This window comes from Heptranchias perlo, chromosome 20, assembly GCF_035084215.1.
Source record: "Heptranchias perlo isolate sHepPer1 chromosome 20, sHepPer1.hap1, whole genome shotgun sequence".
In the NCBI taxonomy this organism is placed as follows: Eukaryota; Metazoa; Chordata; class Chondrichthyes; order Hexanchiformes; family Hexanchidae; genus Heptranchias; species Heptranchias perlo.
The window spans coordinates 15895287-15911380 of record NC_090344.1 but is presented as its reverse complement, the minus strand read 5'-3'; the positions used below and the strand labels follow the sequence as shown (position 1 = coordinate 15911380).

At 43.7% G+C, this 16094-nt stretch overlaps 12 non-coding genes across 12 annotated transcripts; 7 read left to right on the top strand and 5 right to left on the bottom strand.

Moving 5' to 3' along the window:
• The first annotated feature begins 87 nt into the window (after positions 1-87).
• trnap-agg (transfer RNA proline (anticodon AGG)) lies at positions 88-177 on the top strand. Its single transcript is given in 2 exon segments — positions 88-123; positions 142-177. It is a non-coding gene; the product is annotated as a tRNA-Pro (tRNA).
• A 527-nt stretch (positions 178-704) lies between these two features.
• On the bottom strand, positions 705-778 carry trnai-aau (transfer RNA isoleucine (anticodon AAU)). The gene has a single exon. It is a non-coding gene; the product is annotated as a tRNA-Ile (tRNA).
• Positions 779-2656: 1878 nt separating this feature from the next.
• Positions 2657-2746, top strand: trnap-agg (transfer RNA proline (anticodon AGG)). The gene is given in 2 exon segments: positions 2657-2692; positions 2711-2746. It is a non-coding gene; the product is annotated as a tRNA-Pro (tRNA).
• A 2453-nt stretch (positions 2747-5199) lies between these two features.
• On the top strand, positions 5200-5289 carry trnap-agg (transfer RNA proline (anticodon AGG)). Its single transcript is given in 2 exon segments — positions 5200-5235; positions 5254-5289. It is a non-coding gene; the product is annotated as a tRNA-Pro (tRNA).
• Positions 5290-5816: 527 nt separating this feature from the next.
• On the bottom strand, positions 5817-5890 carry trnai-aau (transfer RNA isoleucine (anticodon AAU)). Its single transcript has one exon. It is a non-coding gene; the product is annotated as a tRNA-Ile (tRNA).
• Positions 5891-6285: 395 nt separating this feature from the next.
• trnap-agg (transfer RNA proline (anticodon AGG)) lies at positions 6286-6375 on the top strand. The gene is given in 2 exon segments: positions 6286-6321; positions 6340-6375. It is a non-coding gene; the product is annotated as a tRNA-Pro (tRNA).
• Positions 6376-6902: 527 nt separating this feature from the next.
• trnai-aau (transfer RNA isoleucine (anticodon AAU)) lies at positions 6903-6976 on the bottom strand. The gene has a single exon. It is a non-coding gene; the product is annotated as a tRNA-Ile (tRNA).
• A 1877-nt stretch (positions 6977-8853) lies between these two features.
• Positions 8854-8943, top strand: trnap-agg (transfer RNA proline (anticodon AGG)). The gene is given in 2 exon segments: positions 8854-8889; positions 8908-8943. It is a non-coding gene; the product is annotated as a tRNA-Pro (tRNA).
• A 527-nt stretch (positions 8944-9470) lies between these two features.
• On the bottom strand, positions 9471-9544 carry trnai-aau (transfer RNA isoleucine (anticodon AAU)). Its single transcript has one exon. It is a non-coding gene; the product is annotated as a tRNA-Ile (tRNA).
• A 1877-nt stretch (positions 9545-11421) lies between these two features.
• Positions 11422-11511, top strand: trnap-agg (transfer RNA proline (anticodon AGG)). The gene is given in 2 exon segments: positions 11422-11457; positions 11476-11511. It is a non-coding gene; the product is annotated as a tRNA-Pro (tRNA).
• A 527-nt stretch (positions 11512-12038) lies between these two features.
• Positions 12039-12112, bottom strand: trnai-aau (transfer RNA isoleucine (anticodon AAU)). The gene has a single exon. It is a non-coding gene; the product is annotated as a tRNA-Ile (tRNA).
• A 1878-nt stretch (positions 12113-13990) lies between these two features.
• Positions 13991-14080, top strand: trnap-agg (transfer RNA proline (anticodon AGG)). Its single transcript is given in 2 exon segments — positions 13991-14026; positions 14045-14080. It is a non-coding gene; the product is annotated as a tRNA-Pro (tRNA).
• The last annotated feature ends 2014 nt before the right edge of the window (positions 14081-16094 follow it).

Sequence of the window (16094 nt, the reverse complement as noted above, 5' to 3'; positions counted from 1 at the left end):
GGGTGGACAGAAGCGGTTGCAAAGGATAGCCGATCGGCTGAAGACTATGGTGAAATTTTAGACCGGCTGCAGGACTTTCTAGCAAGCGGCTCGTTGGTCTAGGGGTATGATTCTCGCTTAGGGCGTTTTTCTAATAGAATATGCGAGAGGTCCCGGGTTCAAATCCCGGACGAGCCCTGTTATCTCACCGCTTTTTAGTGAAAAGTCACCAATTGGATTCTGACATCTTTGCAGTTGTTCGAATTGAATTATATTTGCGCTCCAGAGGACAAAGTGCAGAAGTTTCCAAGGCGCAACACACACGGAGCAAAAAAAAATGTCTCAAGATGATGTGGAGATTGAAGCTGAATGTGAATTTACCCCAATTTAGGCGGTCTCATTGATATTAGATGACGGGATCGAGAAACACATATCCAAGTTTGCCGATGACACAAAGATCGACAGAATTATGAGCAGTGTGGATGGAAGAATGAGATTACAGAGAGATATTACTCGATTAAGTGAATGGGCAAAACTGCGGCAAATGGATTTCAACGTAAGCAAGTTTGAGGCCGTCCACTTTGGACCTCAAAAAGATAGATCAGAAAACATATCAATGGATGTTACTCCAAAAAATTGACCTCATGACATTTTGTGTGGATTCGCTTGTTTCCAAAGTCTGCCAAACTTTTAAAAGTTACCAACGCATTGCAATAGGAACCTTATGGCCCGTACGGGGATCGAACCCGCGGCCTTGGCGTTATTAGCACCACGCTCTAACCAACTGAGCTAACCGGCCATGTATGTAGTTTAGCTTTATGGGCTTACCCGCGTGTTGGGTAGTTTGAGTTTATTTTTACACCAGCTGACAGGGTTTTGCAACGAATATTGAATAAACCACATCCCTTAAACATTGTTACTTGTTTCTGTATATACTGTCGAGGATGTAGATCAAAATTAACAAACAAAGAGCACTTTAATGTAACAAATTAAATTCCGATCAATAATATTTTACTCACAATGAACAGACCATCCATAAAACACTGCCCCGCTATAAAACCTGTGGGCAGGACCCTGAGCTACTGTGAAAATGATATCACCGCAACGTGATTCGATCACGCTGCGTTTCGACGTTGAGTCAGATGTCTGTCTGTCTATCCGTCTGATTGGGTCTCTGCCTTATTCTCAGGCCAGGCTTTTTCTTTGCTGGCTGCAGGCCTCGCTCCCCGACTGACTGAACAACTACCGGGCCGTGTGTCAGAATCAATGACTGTGACTGACTGTCTGCCCATTTATGGCCACATTTCTGAGTTCCTGCCTTCGCTCCGTGTCGCAGGCCTGTCTCTGTCCCTTCGGATCACAACACACCCACAAGCTTCACGACTGAACGCAGGTTTGGTCAGTCTGTCCTCGCAGGTCCTTCGGAAGCGAATGATTTTGAACTGAATTATTTTTCCTGAGTGACTTGTGAAGTTTGGTTCAGTGATATGTTTGCGAAAGAGAACGGAGGAAATAGTTAGTGTGCAACTCGACATTTCTCTACATCGGAATAGAAAACGTGATTGGATGGATAGAAGAGGTCTGAAAGGATGGCCGATCGGCTGTGGGTGGCACCGAATTCTGCAGTGGCTGCAGTGGTTCATTACCGGTAATGAAAATGAGGTAATATGCTACCACAAGCTGCCGGTGCAAATCGTTCAATTTCCCAAACTTGACCCACCGAATCAAATGAAGCTCCTGGGAAAGCTACAAGACAACGCCGGTCTATCGGGCATCGTTTGAAGCAACTGGCAGTGTAAAGTAGCATCTACAGCCATGCATGCAAGTACTGCCATGTGCCGCTGCGATCGCCGAGTGGTTGAAGCGTTAAATTCAAGATCAAATGGAGTTTTCCTTCGCAGGTTTGATTTCTGCTCGCTGAATTATTGTTTAAAGATCCGTTCAATGCTCAAATGAATGAACTGGATCTAACTCACTTCATTTGTCTCTCTCAGAGCATGAGAGATACTCGAGCGTGGCCGGCGCTTTTAATTGGGTGCCCAATGTACTCTTGCAAAATTCAAATACACAAGAAAGAATCTTGCCCAATCTGCAACTAAAATTCTGCTACTTTGCAGAACCACCCATTTATAAGCGACTTTATTTGCACGAATCTCTCTATCTCTCCTTGTCTCTTGTCTCCATGTTGTCCCCTGATGGACTTCTCAGGCTTCCTGGAACGGGAAAGGCTGATCTAACCTGCAACACCAGCAGGGAAAGGTAAAGGAAAAAAAGACTGAGACGGTCGGAAAAGTAAAGGTGCAACCCAGCTGATAAATTCGTAGCTAATGTCTCCACATTTTTGTCTCTTCGCCCTCACAGTGAAAGAAAACAGCAATGTGAGTAAAATATACTTATGGTAGCTTGTATACTCTGACGATGCCGAGACAGATGCCAATGTAGCTTCAGATTAACTAATTCTGAAAAGTATTATTTGAAAAAACAAGTCGTACATTGTAAACGAATTTAGTAAAGAGAGGCTAATATTGGTGACTGGAAATAGGTAGTGTACAACTTGATATTGCTGTATATAGGAATAGAAAAAGAGATTGGGTGGACAGAAGCGGTTGCAAAGGATAGCCGATCGGCTGAAGACTATGGTGAAATTTTAGACCGGTTGCAGGACTTCCTAGCAAGCGGCTCGTTGGTCTAGGGGTATGATTCTCGCTTAGGGCGTTTTTCTAATAGAATAAGCGAGAGGTCCCGGGTTCAAATCCCGGACGAGCCCTGTTATCTCACTGCTTTTTAGTGAAAAGTCACCAATTGGATTCTGACATCTTTGCAGTTATTCGAATTGAATTATATTTGAGCTCCAGAGGACAAAGTGCAGAAGTTTCCAAGGCGCAACACACACGGAGTAAATAAAATGTCTCAAGATGATGTGGAGATTGAAGCTGAATGTGAATTTACCCCAATTTAGGCGGTCTCATTGATATTAGATGACGGGATCGAGAAACACATATCCAAGTTTGCCGATGACACAAAGATCGACAGAATTATGAGCAGTGTGGATGGAAGAATGAGATTACAGAGAGATATTACTCGATTAAGTGAATGGGCAAAACTGCGGCAAATGGATTTCAACGTAAGCAAGTTTGAGGCCGTCCACTTTGGACCTCAAAAAGATAGATCAGAAAACATATCAATGGATGTTACTCCAAAAAATTGACCTCATGACATTTTGTGTGGATTCGCTTGTTTCCAAAGTCTGCCAAACTTTTAAAAGTTACCAACGCATTGCAATAGGAACCCGCGGCCTTGGCGTTATTAGCACCACGCTCTAACCAACTGAGCGAACCGGCCATGTATGTAGTTTAGCTTTATGGGCTTACCCGCGTGTTGGGTAGTTTGAGTTTATTTTTACACCAGCTGACAGGGTTTTGCAACGAATATTGAATAAACCACATCCCTTAAACATTGTTACTTGTTTCTGTATATACTGTCGAGGATGTAGATCAAAATTAACAAACAAAGAGCACTTTAATGTAACAAATTAAATTCCGATCAATAATATTTTACTCACAATGAACAGCCCATCCATAAAACACTGCCCCGCTATAAAACCTGTGGGCAGGACCCTGAGCTACTGTGAAAATGATATCACCGCAACGTGATTCGATCACGCTGCGTTTCGACGTTGAGTCAGATGTCTGTCTGTCTATCCGTCTGATTGGGTCTCTGCCTTATTCTCAGGCCAGGCTTTTTCTTTGCTGGCTGCAGGCCTCGCTCCCCGACTGACTGAACAACTACCGGGCCGTGTGTCAGAATCAATGACTGTGACTGACTGTCTGCCCATTTATGGCCACATTTCTGAGTTCCTGCCTTCGCTCCGTGTCGCAGGCCTGTCTCTGTCCCTTCGGATCACAACACACCCACAAGCTTCACGACTGAACGCAGGTTTGGTCAGTCTGTCCTCGCAGGTCCTTCGGAAGCGAATGATTTTGAACTGAATTATTTTTCCTGAGTGACTTGTGAAGTTTGGTTCAGTGATATGTTTGCGAAAGAGAACGGAGGAAATAGTTAGTGTGCAACTCGACATTTCTCTACATCGGAATAGAAAACGTGATTGGATGGATAGAAGAGGTCTGAAAGGATGGCCGATCGGCTATGGGTGGCACCGAATTCTGCAGTGGCTGCAGTGGTTCATTACCGGTAATGAAAATGAGGTAATATGCTACCACAAGCTGCCGGTGCAAATCGTTCAATTTCCCAAACTTGACCCACCGAATCAAATGAAGCTCCTGGGAAAGCTACAAGACAACGCCGGTCTATCGGGCATCGTTTGAAGCAACTGGCAGTGTAAAGTAGCATCTACAGCCATGCATGCAAGTACTGCCATGTGCCGCTGCGATCGCCGAGTGGTTGAAGCGTTAAATTCAAGATCAAATGGAGTTTTCCTTCGCAGGTTTGATTTCTGCTCGCTGAATTATTGTTTAAAGATCCGTTCAATGCTCAAATGAATGAACTGGATCTAACTCACTTCATTTGTCTCTCTCAGAGCATGAGAGATACTCGAGCGTGGCCGGCGCTTTTAATTGGGTGCCCAATGTACTCTTGCAAAATTCAAATACACAAGAAAGAATCTTGCCCAATCTGCAACTAAAATTCTGCTACTTTGCAGAACCACCCATTTATAAGCGACTTTATTTGCACGAATCTCTCTATCTCTCCTTGTCTCTTGTCTCCATGTTGTCCCCTGATGGACTTCTCAGGCTTCCTGGAACGGTAAAGGCTGATCTCACCTGCAACACCAGCAGGGAAAGGTAAAGGAAAAAAAGACTGAGACGGTCGGAAAAGTAAAGGTGCAACCCAGCTGATAAATTCGTAGCTAATGTCTCCACATTTTTGTCTCTTCGCCCTCACAGTGAAAGAAAACAGCAATGTGAGTAAAATATACTTATGGTAGCTTGTATACTCTGACGATGCCGAGACAGATGCCAATGTAGCTTCAGATTAACTAATTCTGAAAAGTATTATTTGAAAAAACAAGTCGTACATTGTAAACGAATTTAGTAAAGAGAGGCTAATATTGGTGACTGGAAATAGGTCGTGTACAACTTGATATTGCTGTATATAGGAATAGAAAACGAGATTGGGTGGACAGAAGCGGTTGCAAAGGATAGCCGATCGGCTGAAGACTATGGTGAAATTTTAGACCGGCTGCAGGACTTTCTAGCAAGCGGCTCGTTGGTCTAGGGGTATGATTCTCGCTTAGGGCGTTTTTCTAATAGAATATGCGAGAGGTCCCGGGTTCAAATCCCGGACGAGCCCTGTTATCTCACTGCTTTTTAGTGAAAAGTCACCAATTGGATTCTGACATCTTTGCAGTTATTCGAATTGAATTATATTTGAGCTCCAGAGGACAAAGTGCAGAAGTTTCCAAGGCGCAACACACACGGAGCAAAAAAAAATGTCTCAAGATGATGTGGAGATTGAAGCTGAATGTGAATTTACCCCAATTTAGGCGGTCTCATTGATATTAGATGACGGGATCGAGAAACACATATCCAAGTTTGCCGATGACACAAAGATAGACAGAATTATGAGCAGTGTGGATGGAAGAATGAGATTACAGAGAGATATTACTCGATTAAGTGAATGGGCAAAACTGCGGCAAATGGATTTCAACGTAAGCAAGTTTGAGGCCGTCCACTTTGGACCTCAAAAAGATAGATCAGAAAACATATCAATGGATGTTACTCCAAAAAATTGACCTCATGACATTTTGTGTGGATTCGCTTGTTTCCAAAGTCTGCCAAACTTTTAAAAGTTACCAACGCATTGCAATAGGAACCTTATGGCCCGTACGGGGATCGAACCCGCGGCCTTGGCGTTATTAGCACCACGCTCTAACCAACTGAGCTAACCGGCCATGTATGTAGTTTAGCTTTATGGGCTTACCCGCGTGTTGGGTAGTTTGAGTTTATTTTTACACCAGCTGACAGGGTTTTGCAACGAATATTGAATAAACCACATCCCTTAAACATTGTTACTTGTTTCTGTATATACTGTCGAGACAGATGCCAATGTAGCTTCAGATTAACTAATTCTGAAAAGTATTATTTGAAAAAACAAGTCGTACATTGTAAACGAATTTAGTAAAGAGAGGCTAATATTGGTGACTGGAAATAGGTAGTGTACAACTTGATATTGCTGTATATAGGAATAGAAAACGAGATTGGGTGGACAGAAGCGGTTGCAAAGGATAGCCGATCGGCTGAAGACTATGGTGAAATTTTAGACCGGCTGCAGGACTTTCTAGCAAGCGGCTCGTTGGTCTAGGGGTATGATTCTCGCTTAGGGCGTTTTTCTAATAGAATATGCGAGAGGTCCCGGGTTCAAATCCCGGACGAGCCCTGTTATCTCACTGCTTTTTAGTGAAAAGTCACCAATTGGATTCTGACATCTTTGCAGTTGTTCGAATTGAATTATATTTGAGCTCCAGAGGACAAAGTGCAGAAGTTTCCAAGGCGCAACACACACGGAGCAAAAACAAATGTCTCAAGATGATGTGGAGATTGAAGCTGAATGTGAATTTACCCCAATTTAGGCGGTCTCATTGATATTAGATGACGGGATCGAGAAACACATATCCAAGTTTGCCGATGACACAAAGATAGACAGAATTATGAGCAGTGTGGATGGAAGAATGAGATTCCAGAGAGATATTACTCGATTAAATGAATGGGCAAAACTGCGGCAAATGGATTTCAACGTAAGCAAGTTTGAGGCCGTCCACTTTGGACCTCAAAAAGATAGATCAGAAAACATATCAATGGATGTTACTCCAAAAAATTGACCTCATGACATTTTGTGTGGATTCGCTTGTTTCCAAAGTCTGCCAAACTTTTAAAAGTTACCAACGCATTGCAATAGGAACCTTATGGCCCGTACGGGGATCGAACCCGCGGCCTTGGCGTTATTAGCACCACGCTCTAACCAACTGAGCTAACCGGCCATGTATGTAGTTTAGCTTTATGGGCTTACCCGCGTGTTGGGTAGTTTGAGTTTATTTTTACACCAGCTGACAGGGTTTTGCAACGAATATTGAATAAACCACATCCCTTAAACATTGTTACTTGTTTCTGTATATACTGTCGAGGATGTAGATCAAAATTAACAAACAAAGAGCACTTTAATGTAACAAATTAAATTCCGATCAATAATATTTTACTCACAATGAACAGACCATCCATAAAACACTGCCCCGCTATAAAACATGTGGGCAGGACCCTGAGCTACTGTGAAAATGATATCACCGCAACGTGATTCGATCACGCTGCGTTTCGACGTTGAGTCAGATGTCTGTCTGTCTATCCGTCTGATTGGGTCTCTGCCTTATTCTCAGGCCAGGCTTTTTCTTTGCTGGCTGCAGGCCTCGCTCCCCGACTGACTGAACAACTACCGGGCCGTGTGTCAGAATCAATGACTGTGACTGACTGTCTGCCCATTTATGGCCACATTTCTGAGTTCCTGCCTTCGCTCCGTGTCGCAGGCCTGTCTCTGTCCCTTCGGATCACAACACACCCACAAGCTTCACGACTGAACGCAGGTTTGGTCAGTCTGTCCTCGCAGGTCCTTCGGAAGCGAATGATTTTGAACTGAATTATTTTTCCTGAGTGACTTGTGAAGTTTGGTTCAGTGATATGTTTGCGAAAGAGAACGGAGGAAATAGTTAGTGTGCAACTCGACATTTCTCTACATCGGAATAGAAAACGTGATTGGATGGATAGAAGAGGTCTGAAAGGATGGCCGATCGGCTGTGGGTGGCACCGAATTCTGCAGTGGCTGCAGTGGTTCATTACCGGTAATGAAAATGAGGTAATATGCTACCACAAGCTGCCGGTGCAAATCGTTCAATTTCCCAAACTTGACCCACCGAATCAAATGAAGCTCCTGGGAAAGCTACAAGACAACGCCGGTCTATCGGGCATCGTTTGAAGCAACTGGCAGTGTAAAGTAGCATCTACAGCCATGCATGCAAGTACTGCCATGTGCCGCTGCGATCGCCGAGTGGTTGAAGCGTTAAATTCAAGATCAAATGGAGTTTTCCTTCGCAGGTTTGATTTCTGCTCGCTGAATTATTGTTTAAAGATCCGTTCAATGCTCAAATGAATGAACTGGATCTAACTCACTTCATTTGTCTCTCTCAGAGCATGAGAGATACTCGAGCGTGGCCGGCGCTTTTAATTGGGTGCCCAATGTACTCTTGCAAAATTCAAATACACAAGAAAGAATCTTGACAATCTGCAACTAAAATTCTGCTACTTTGCAGAACCACCCATTTATAAGCGACTTTATTTGCACGAATCTCTCTATCTCTCCTTGTCTCTTGTCTCCATGTTGTCCCCTGATGGACTTCTCAGGCTTCCTGGAACGGTAAAGGCTGATCTAACCTGCAACACCAGCAGGGAAAGGTAAAGGAAAAAAAGACTGAGACGGTCGGAAAAGTAAAGGTGCAACCCAGCTGATAAATTCGTAGCTAATGTCTCCACATTTTTGTCTCTTCGCCCTCACAGTGAAAGAAAACAGCAATGTGAGTAAAATATACTTATGGTAGCTTGCATACTCTGACGATGCCGAGACAGATGCCAATGTAGCTTCAGATTAACTAATTCTGAAAAGTATTATTTGAAAAAACAAGTCGTACATTGTAAACGAATTTAGTAAAGAGAGGCTAATATTGGTGACTGGAAATAGGTAGTGTACAACTTGATATTGCTGTATATAGGAATAGAAAACGAGATTGGGTGGACAGAAGCGGTTGCAAAGGATAGCCGATCGGCTGAAGACTATGGTGAAATTTTAGACCGGCTGCAGGACTTTCTAGCAAGCGGCTCGTTGGTCTAGGGGTATGATTCTCGCTTAGGGCGTTTTTCTAATAGAATATGCGAGAGGTCCCGGGTTCAAATCCCGGACGAGCCCTGTTATCTCACCGCTTTTTAGTGAAAAGTCACCAATTGGATTCTGACATCTTTGCAGTTGTTCGAATTGAATTATATTTGCGCTCCAGAGGACAAAGTGCAGAAGTTTCCAAGGCGCAACACACACGGAGCAAAAAAAAATGTCTCAAGATGATGTGGAGATTGAAGCTGAATGTGAATTTACCCCAATTTAGGCGGTCTCATTGATATTAGATGACGGGATCGAGAAACACATATCCAAGTTTGCCGATGACACAAAGATCGACAGAATTATGAGCAGTGTGGATGGAAGAATGAGATTACAGAGAGATATTACTCGATTAAGTGAATGGGCAAAACTGCGGCAAATGGATTTCAACGTAAGCAAGTTTGAGGCCGTCCACTTTGGACCTCAAAAAGATAGATCAGAAAACATATCAATGGATGTTACTCCAAAAAATTGACCTCATGACATTTTGTGTGGATTCGCTTGTTTCCAAAGTCTGCCAAACTTTTAAAAGTTACCAACGCATTGCAATAGGAACCTTATGGCCCGTACGGGGATCGAACCCGCGGCCTTGGCGTTATTAGCACCACGCTCTAACCAACTGAGCTAACCGGCCATGTATGTAGTTTAGCTTTATGGGCTTACCCGCGTGTTGGGTAGTTTGAGTTTATTTTTACACCAGCTGACAGGGTTTTGCAACGAATATTGAATAAACCACATCCCTTAAACATTGTTACTTGTTTCTGTATATACTGTCGAGGATGTAGATCAAAATTAACAAACAAAGAGCACTTTAATGTAACAAATTAAATTCCGATCAATAATATTTTACTCACAATGAACAGACCATCCATAAAACACTGCCCCGCTATAAAACCTGTGGGCAGGACCCTGAGCTACTGTGAAAATGATATCACCGCAACGTGATTCGATCACGCTGCGTTTCGACGTTGAGTCAGATGTCTGTCTGTCTATCCGTCTGATTGGGTCTCTGCCTTATTCTCAGGCCAGGCTTTTTCTTTGCTGGCTGCAGGCCTCGCTCCCCGACTGACTGAACAACTACCGGGCCGTGTGTCAGAATCAATGACTGTGACTGACTGTCTGCCCATTTATGGCCACATTTCTGAGTTCCTGCCTTCGCTCCGTGTCGCAGGCCTGTCTCTGTCCCTTCGGATCACAACACACCCACAAGCTTCACGACTGAACGCAGGTTTGGTCAGTCTGTCCTCGCAGGTCCTTCGGAAGCGAATGATTTTGAACTGAATTATTTTTCCTGAGTGACTTGTGAAGTTTGGTTCAGTGATATGTTTGCGAAAGAGAACGGAGGAAATAGTTAGTGTGCAACTCGACATTTCTCTACATCGGAATAGAAAACGTGATTGGATGGATAGAAGAGGTCTGAAAGGATGGCCGATCGGCTGTGGGTGGCACCGAATTCTGCAGTGGCTGCAGTGGTTCATTACCGGTAATGAAAATGAGGTAATATGCTACCACAAGCTGCCGGTGCAAATCGTTCAATTTCCCAAACTTGACCCACCGAATCAAATGAAGCTCCTGGGAAAGCTACAAGACAACGCCGGTCTATCGGGCATCGTTTGAAGCAACTGGCAGTGTAAAGTAGCATCTACAGCCATGCATGCAAGTACTGCCATGTGCCGCTGCGATCGCCGAGTGGTTGAAGCGTTAAATTCAAGATCAAATGGAGTTTTCCTTCGCAGGTTTGATTTCTGCTCGCTGAATTATTGTTTAAAGATCCGTTCAATGCTCAAATGAATGAACTGGATCTAACTCACTTCATTTGTCTCTCTCAGAGCATGAGAGATACTCGAGCGTGGCCGGCGCTTTTAATTGGGTGCCCAATGTACTCTTGCAAAATTCAAATACACAAGAAAGAATCTTGACAATCTGCAACTAAAATTCTGCTACTTTGCAGAACCACCCATTTATAAGCGACTTTATTTGCACGAATCTCTCTATCTCTCCTTGTCTCTTGTCTCCATGTTGTCCCCTGATGGACTTCTCAGGCTTCCTGGAACGGTAAAGGCTGATCTAACCTGCAACACCAGCAGGGAAAGGTAAAGGAAAAAAAGACTGAGACGGTCGGAAAAGTAAAGGTGCAACCCAGCTGATAAATTCGTAGCTAATGTCTCCACATTTTTGTCTCTTCGCCCTCACAGTGAAAGAAAACAGCAATGTGAGTAAAATATACTTATGGTAGCTTGCATACTCTGACGATGCCGAGACAGATGCCAATGTAGCTTCAGATTAACTAATTCTGAAAAGTATTATTTGAAAAAACAAGTCGTACATTGTAAACGAATTTAGTAAAGAGAGGCTAATATTGGTGACTGGAAATAGGTAGTGTACAACTTGATATTGCTGTATATAGGAATAGAAAACGAGATTGGGTGGACAGAAGCGGTTGCAAAGGATAGCCGATCGGCTGAAGACTATGGTGAAATTTTAGACCGGCTGCAGGACTTTCTAGCAAGCGGCTCGTTGGTCTAGGGGTATGATTCTCGCTTAGGGCGTTTTTCTAATAGAATATGCGAGAGGTCCCGGGTTCAAATCCCGGACGAGCCCTGTTATCTCACCGCTTTTTAGTGAAAAGTCACCAATTGGATTCTGACATCTTTGCAGTTGTTCGAATTGAATTATATTTGCGCTCCAGAGGACAAAGTGCAGAAGTTTCCAAGGCGCAACACACACGGAGCAAAAAAAAATGTCTCAAGATGATGTGGAGATTGAAGCTGAATGTGAATTTACCCCAATTTAGGCGGTCTCATTGATATTAGATGACGGGATCGAGAAACACATATCCAAGTTTGCCGATGACACAAAGATCGACAGAATTATGAGCAGTGTGGATGGAAGAATGAGATTACAGAGAGATATTACTCGATTAAGTGAATGGGCAAAACTGCGGCAAATGGATTTCAACGTAAGCAAGTTTGAGGCCGTCCACTTTGGACCTCAAAAAGATAGATCAGAAAACATATCAATGGATGTTACTCCAAAAAATTGACCTCATGACATTTTGTGTGGATTCGCTTGTTTCCAAAGTCTGCCAAACTTTTAAAAGTTACCAACGCATTGCAATAGGAACCTTATGGCCCGTACGGGGATCGAACCCGCGGCCTTGGCGTTATTAGCACCACGCTCTAACCAACTGAGCTAACCGGCCATGTATGTAGTTTAGCTTTATGGGCTTACCCGCGTGTTGGGTAGTTTGAGTTTATTTTTACACCAGCTGACAGGGTTTTGCAACGAATATTGAATAAACCACATCCCTTAAACATTGTTACTTGTTTCTGTATATACTGTCGAGGATGTAGATCAAAATTAACAAACAAAGAGCACTTTAATGTAACAAATTAAATTCCGATCAATAATATTTTACTCACAATGAACAGACCATCCATAAAACACTGCCCCGCTATAAAACCTGTGGGCAGGACCCTGAGCTACTGTGAAAATGATATCACCGCAACGTGATTCGATCACGCTGCGTTTCGACGTTGAGTCAGATGTCTGTCTGTCTATCCGTCTGATTGGGTCTCTGCCTTATTCTCAGGCCAGGCTTTTTCTTTGCTGGCTGCAGGCCTCGCTCCCCGACTGACTGAACAACTACCGGGCCGTGTGTCAGAATCAATGACTGTGACTGACTGTCTGCCCATTTATGGCCACATTTCTGAGTTCCTGCCTTCGCTCCGTGTCGCAGGCCTGTCTCTGTCCCTTCGGATCACAACACACCCACAAGCTTCACGACTGAACGCAGGTTTGGTCAGTCTGTCCTCGCAGGTCCTTCGGAAGCTAATGATTTTGAACTGAATTATTTTTCCTGAGTGACTTGTGAAGTTTGGTTCAGTGATATGTTTGCGAAAGAGAACGGAGGAAATAGTTAGTGTGCAACTCGACATTTCTCTACATCGGAATAGAAAACGTGATTGGATGGATAGAAGAGGTCTGAAAGGATGGCCGATCGGCTGTGGGTGGCACCGAATTCTGCAGTGGCTGCAGTGGTTCATTACCGGTAATGAAAATGAGGTAATATGCTACCACAAGCTGCCGGTGCAAATCGTTCAATTTCCCAAACTTGACCCACCGAATCAAATGAAGCTCCTGGGAAAGCTACAAGACAACGCCGGTCTATCGGGCATCGTTTGAAGCAACTGGCAGTGTAAAGTAGCATCTACAGCCATGCATGCAAGTACTGCCATGTGCCGCTGCGATCGCCGAGTGGTTGAAGCGTTAAATTCAAGATCAAATGGAGTTTTCCTTCGCAGGTTTGATTTCTGCTCGCTGAATTATTGTTTAAAGATCCGTTCAATGCTCAAATGAATGAACTGGATCTAACTCACTTCATTTGTCTCTCTCAGAGCATGAGAGATACTCGAGCGTGGCCGGCGCTTTTAATTGGGTGCCCAATGTACTCTTGCAAAATTCAAATACACAAGAAAGAATCTTGCCCAATCTGCAACTAAAATTCTGCTACTTTGCAGAACCACCCATTTATAAGCGACTTTATTTGCACGAATCTCTCTATCTCTCCTTGTCTCTTGTCTCCATGTTGTCCCCTGATGGACTTCTCAGGCTTCCTGGAACGGGAAAGGCTGATCTAACCTGCAACACCAGCAGGGAAAGGTAAAGGAAAAAAAGACTGAGACGGTCGGAAAAGTAAAGGTGCAACCCAGCTGATAAATTCGTAGCTAATGTCTCCACATTTTTGTCTCTTCGCCCTCACAGTGAAAGAAAACAGCAATGTGAGTAAAATATACTTATGGTAGCTTGTATACTCTGACGATGCCGAGACAGATGCCAATGTAGCTTCAGATTAACTAATTCTGAAAAGTATTATTTGAAAAAACAAGTCGTACATTGTAAACGAATTTAGTAAAGAGAGGCTAATATTGGTGACTGGAAATAGGTAGTGTACAACTTGATATTGCTGTATATAGGAATAGAAAAAGAGATTGGGTGGACAGAAGCGGTTGCAAAGGATAGCCGATCGGCTGAAGACTATGGTGAAATTTTAGACCGGTTGCAGGACTTCCTAGCAAGCGGCTCGTTGGTCTAGGGGTATGATTCTCGCTTAGGGCGTTTTTCTAATAGAATAAGCGAGAGGTCCCGGGTTCAAATCCCGGACGAGCCCTGTTATCTCACTGCTTTTTAGTGAAAAGTCACCAATTGGATTCTGACATCTTTGCAGTTATTCGAATTGAATTATATTTGAGCTCCAGAGGACAAAGTGCAGAAGTTTCCAAGGCGCAACACACACGGAGTAAATAAAATGTCTCAAGATGATGTGGAGATTGAAGCTGAATGTGAATTTACCCCAATTTAGGCGGTCTCATTGATATTAGATGACGGGATCGAGAAACACATATCCAAGTTTGCCGATGACACAAAGATCGACAGAATTATGAGCAGTGTGGATGGAAGAATGAGATTACAGAGAGATATTACTCGATTAAGTGAATGGGCAAAACTGCGGCAAATGGATTTCAACGTAAGCAAGTTTGAGGCCGTCCACTTTGGACCTCAAAAAGATAGATCAGAAAACATATCAATGGATGTTACTCCAAAAAATTGACCTCATGACATTTTGTGTGGATTCGCTTGTTTCCAAAGTCTGCCAAACTTTTAAAAGTTACCAACGCATTGCAATAGGAACCCGCGGCCTTGGCGTTATTAGCACCACGCTCTAACCAACTGAGCGAACCGGCCATGTATGTAGTTTAGCTTTATGGGCTTACCCGCGTGTTGGGTAGTTTGAGTTTATTTTTACACCAGCTGACAGGGTTTTGCAACGAATATTGAATAAACCACATCCCTTAAACATTGTTACTTGTTTCTGTATATACTGTCGAGGATGTAGATCAAAATTAACAAACAAAGAGCACTTTAATGTAACAAATTAAATTCCGATCAATAATATTTTACTCACAATGAACAGCCCATCCATAAAACACTGCCCCGCTATAAAACCTGTGGGCAGGACCCTGAGCTACTGTGAAAATGATATCACCGCAACGTGATTCGATCACGCTGCGTTTCGACGTTGAGTCAGATGTCTGTCTGTCTATCCGTCTGATTGGGTCTCTGCCTTATTCTCAGGCCAGGCTTTTTCTTTGCTGGCTGCAGGCCTCGCTCCCCGACTGACTGAACAACTACCGGGCCGTGTGTCAGAATCAATGACTGTGACTGACTGTCTGCCCATTTATGGCCACATTTCTGAGTTCCTGCCTTCGCTCCGTGTCGCAGGCCTGTCTCTGTCCCTTCGGATCACAACACACCCACAAGCTTCACGACTGAACGCAGGTTTGGTCAGTCTGTCCTCGCAGGTCCTTCGGAAGCGAATGATTTTGAACTGAATTATTTTTCCTGAGTGACTTGTGAAGTTTGGTTCAGTGATATGTTTGCGAAAGAGAACGGAGGAAATAGTTAGTGTGCAACTCGACATTTCTCTACATCGGAATAGAAAACGTGATTGGATGGATAGAAGAGGTCTGAAAGGATGGCCGATCGGCTATGGGTGGCACCGAATTCTGCAGTGGCTGCAGTGGTTCATTACCGGTAATGAAAATGAGGTAATATGCTACCACAAGCTGCCGGTGCAAATCGTTCAATTTCCCAAACTTGACCCACCGAATCAAATGAAGCTCCTGGGAAAGCTACAAGACAACGCCGGTCTATCGGGCATCGTTTGAAGCAACTGGCAGTGTAAAGTAGCATCTACAGCCATGCATGCAAGTACTGCCATGTGCCGCTGCGATCGCCGAGTGGTTGAAGCGTTAAATTCAAGATCAAATGGAGTTTTCCTTCGCAGGTTTGATTTCTGCTCGCTGAATTATTGTTTAAAGATCCGTTCAATGCTCAAATGAATGAACTGGATCTAACTCACTTCATTTGTCTCTCTCAGAGCATGAGAGATACTCGAGCGTGGCCGGCGCTTTTAATTGGGTGCCCAATGTACTCTTGCAAAATTCAAATACACAAGAAAGAATCTTGCCCAATCTGCAACTAAAATTCTGCTACTTTGCAGAACCACCCATTTATAAGCGACTTTATTTGCACGAATCTCTCTATCTCTCCTTGTCTCTTGTCTCCATGTTGTCCCCTGATGGACTTCTCAGGCTTCCTGGAACGGTAAAGGCTGATCTCAC